This window comes from Danio rerio, chromosome 23 (assembly GCF_052040795.2).
Source record: "Danio rerio strain M-AB ecotype USA chromosome 23, GRCz13ab, whole genome shotgun sequence".
In the NCBI taxonomy this organism is placed as follows: domain Eukaryota; kingdom Metazoa; phylum Chordata; class Actinopteri; order Cypriniformes; family Danionidae; genus Danio; species Danio rerio.
The window spans coordinates 33,819,388-33,823,792 of NC_141043.1; positions in this window are offsets into that span (position 1 = coordinate 33,819,388).

Genomic DNA, 4,405 nt, shown 5'->3' on the forward strand with positions numbered 1-4,405 from the left:
ATGGTTGTCCTTTTGTAAGGCTCTCCTCTCTCAACAGAAGAACGCTTGAGCTCAGACAGAACGACCATCGGGTTATCGGTCAGCTCAATGACTAAGGCCCTTCTCCCCCGATTACTCAGATTAGATGACCGGCCAGCTCTAGGAAGAGTCTTGGGGGTTCTAAACATCTTCCACTTACGGATGATGGAGGCCACTGTGCTTAATGGAACTTTCAGAGCAGCAGAAATGTTTCTGTACTTTCCCGTCTTGTGCCTTGAGACAATCCTGTCTCAGAGGTCTACAGACAATTCCTTAAGGTCCTGTCAACCCTGGGACCTTATATAGACAGGTGTATGCCCTTTCAAATCATGTCCAATCAACTGAGTTTACCACAGGTGAACTAGAATTAAGCTGCTGAAACATCTCAAAAATGATCAGTGGAAACAGAATGTACCTGAGCTCAATTTAGAGATTCATGGCAAAGGCTATAAATACTTTTGTACATGTGATTTTTCAGCTTTTTTATTTTTAATAAATTTGCAACTATTTAAAAAAAATCTTTTTTCACATTGTCATTATGGGGTGTTGTGTGTAGAATTTTGAGGATAAAGTGAAGGGCTATGAATACTTTCCAGATGCACTGTACATCAGATATAAACTCTTAACACAGACTCACATCTACAAAACACAATTGGACAAATGGATAAATTTCCTCTCAAAAAAAAAAAAAAAAAATCTTAAATATATTCAAACTCTTGATTTTAAAATAGTGCACATCTTTCTCTGCACACACTAAATTTACCAAAACGCTGGAGTCAAAATGACATTATTCTGTCAAAAAGTAACACTTGTTTTCACTTTACAAGGTACATGCATGCAGTCAATCAAAGTACACCAGGTTTCAAAATCTGTCTATGGACCCTTTTCACAAGCCTGTTATGATGCATTTAACGGTCATCAGCATCTTAAATCCTTGAAAGTTTTTAATATTTTGATTTTTTAAAAAACATTTATATGTTAAATAATATTTTTATTTATTTATCTGAACATCTTTAGAACTTTATCCAGGAGTTTTTTTTTGGTAACACTTTATAATAACTACACACTATGAATCATTTATTAAGCATTAGCATATGGTGAATTCATTATCTGTTAAGCATTAACTCTACATTAATAAATGTTAGTAAGGGGTTTATAACTGCAGCTATAAATGCTCTATTCTTGACTTAGAACCACATGTATAATGTGCTTAATAATTGTACTTTATACATGCAATCCACAAAAAAACAACAGCAAAAAGGCAGGGATCTAAAAAAAAATAATAATAAATACTGTTTCTAATCTCTACGATTTTCAGAAATAGGCCATGTTTTCATCAACATCACTCCTCAAAGTCCTCCTTTTACTGTATGTGTAAATGTAATAGAAAAAATAACCCCTGCCGCTGAGTCTAAGACAGACTGGAATCAGCTGTGGTTGGTCTAATTTACCCAATATAAATCAGCTGTGTCTCAATTATTCAGTTGTTTGTTTGTTATCAGCTGAGCTATATTTTTGATATTGATATTGTTTTTTAACTAATATCATTGCAGAAACATGTTTTTATACCGTGTTTAAGGTTTGGAATGTTGTTTTTGCTATTGTGGGATGTCGTGTGTTAACATTCATAAATACTACAAAAACAATCCATCATTTTGTTGCGAGGTATAGTAGCTGGTCTGTTAAGAAAATGTAAGCATTGTGGAAATGTGTTCACTGACAGCATATTGGGAGAAAACGACATGAAATGTGTGAATGGTATGGCCACAAAAGACAGATGCTGTGCTAATTGTGTTTAGAGTTTTGAAAATGTAATAACAGGTTGGACAAATACTTGTTTGACTGAAACAAAATTGTAAATGGTCTTGGTTAGATGTTCTTGAAAATGAAAATGTTCTTATAGTTGACTTGAGTAGCAACAAAATCATCATTAACAAAATGAGTAGCCTGGCTCATATTGCATTATAACAAACCCCCCCCCCCCCCCCCAATAAGGTTTTATTTCAAATGAATGTTTGGTTTGTGTTTCATGGTTATTGTCAAACACAGCAATAATAAAGACAAAGCGTTTTATTTTAAATGAAGATATAAAATGTTTATTTTATTCCTTCGGATCTGCACTCCACCTCACTTTATAATAGACTCTTGTTGCCTACAGCTGAACTAAACTGATTATATATACAGCAGGGAAAATAAGTATTGAACATGGCATGTTTTTTCATGTGAATATTATTTCTAAAAGAGCTGTTGACATGAAATTGAACCAGATTTTGGTAAAAACACAAATTTAAACATAAAAATAAAACAAAAAAAACAAATCTGAAACATTAGTTATGTGTAATAACAGTGGAATGACACAAGGAGAAAGGACTAAACTACTGAAATATATTTAATACTTTATATAAAAGGTTTTTATGGTGGTGACAGCTTAACTTTTTTTTTAACAGAGTGTAATGGCTCGTACACACCGGGATGCTTTTCGTTTGGGTTTATCTTCAGCATTTTTCAAGACGTTTGTCCGGATTTAAACCCAAGCGATTTTCACTGGCGTCGAGCAGAAGAGCATGTAAAGACACTTCTTGACGTTAGATGGCGCTACACAACTTTAAGCTTCTGCTTCTCCAAGTGCTGTTTACTGTAACTTCAGCAGCTCTGTCTGACTGTCGTCAGAAAACGCAAGCAAAAAACAACTCTGTGTGCACGGGCCTTTAGATTAGCAAATCTGATCTTTAATACTTTATATTGAATTCAAGTCAGGTGATTGGCTGAGCCATTCTACACCTTAATTTCTTTCTCTGAAAGCATTTGAGAGTTTCCATGGCTGTGTTTGGGATCATTGTCTTGCTGAAATGATCCCTGGTTTCATATTTATAATCCTACTATCGTAGATGTTGGACTGAAGCAGCTGATACTAATTTATACTGACGAAGGGCAGAGGGTTGCTGAATAACTTCTGAGAGATTTCAGCTGCTGTCTGAGCTTTTACTGCCTTTCTACACCTCCCTTTCTTCATGTGTTCAATACTTTTTCCCTGTGTCATTTCATTTTATTACACATAACTTAATTTCTAATAATTAATCATTTTTAATAATTAAATAATTTGTTTGGTTGCTGTCAACATCCAGGGAAAATTTCAAGTCAACGGCACCTTTAGAAATTTACATATTTCCCCCCACTTTATATAAAAAAGCAGAGAAGCCTGTAATTGTGACTACAGGACCAAGTTTACAGTTTTCATTAGTTTACTGCAGGCAAACTAAAGGAACCAAATGTAGATACATTTGCTTAATACATTTGTTGCATATTGTAACAAAGACTTTTATATGTTTTATTAAACAATAATATTTCGGATATTTTTTTATTCGACAACTATCAATTGTCTGTCTGTCTCTGTCTATATATCATGATGTATCTAATCTCACCAGAACTTCCTTCTACTTGGAAGGACTGTTTTCGTGTTCTTTTCTTTTTTCAGCTATCTTTTTTGTTCCTTCCTTTTTTTTCCCACCACCACAGCTTCTTATTGGAAGTACTTTGTTTTTGGAAGGACATCTTTCCTTTTTTTCTTTTTTTATTCTCAACATCCCTCATTCCTCTTGAAAATATTTTTCCCACCCATTCCTTGTCACAAGACACTTAGGAACAATGGGAATCCAGGAGACGGGGAGCCAGGGGAAATCACTGAAATGCTGGAGTAGGGGAAACACTGAAGGCAAACACTGAGACGATGGAAAGGAGAATCGTTGGAGATGGATCAGGGAAACACACAGGGTGTGAGATTCAAGTGAGTCAGGGAACTGGGTAACTCAGGAGACGACTCCGGCTGTTTGGGTAACTCAGGAAACGACTCTGCCTGTTTAGGGAACTCAAAAGACAGCCCCGTCTGTTCGGGAAACTCAGGGGACAGCCCAGGCCATTCTGGGAACTCATGGGATGGCACCGGCCATGCGAGGAACTTAAAAGGTGGCTCAGGCTGTTTGGAGTATACTCTGGAGATGGTTTTGGCTGTTTGGGGAATTCAATATATGGCTCTGGCCATTTGGGGATCTCTAGAGATGGCTCCAGTCGTTTAGGGAACTCAGGGGATGGCTCCGGTTGTTCTGAGAACTCTAGAGACGGCTCTGGCCTTTCAGGGAACTCTGGAGATGGCACTGGCTGTTGCTCTTGAAAATACTTTTTTCCCTGGAAAAACTTTTTTCCCTTCCTCTTGGAAGGCCATGTTTTGCTTTTTTTGGAAGAACATCTTTTCTTTTTTTTTCCCACCATCACCCATTACTTGTCACACTTAGGAACAATGGGAATCCAGGAGACGGGGAGCCAGGGGAAATCACTGAGATGCTGGAGTAGGGGAAACGCTGAAGGGAAACACTGAGACGATGGATAGGAG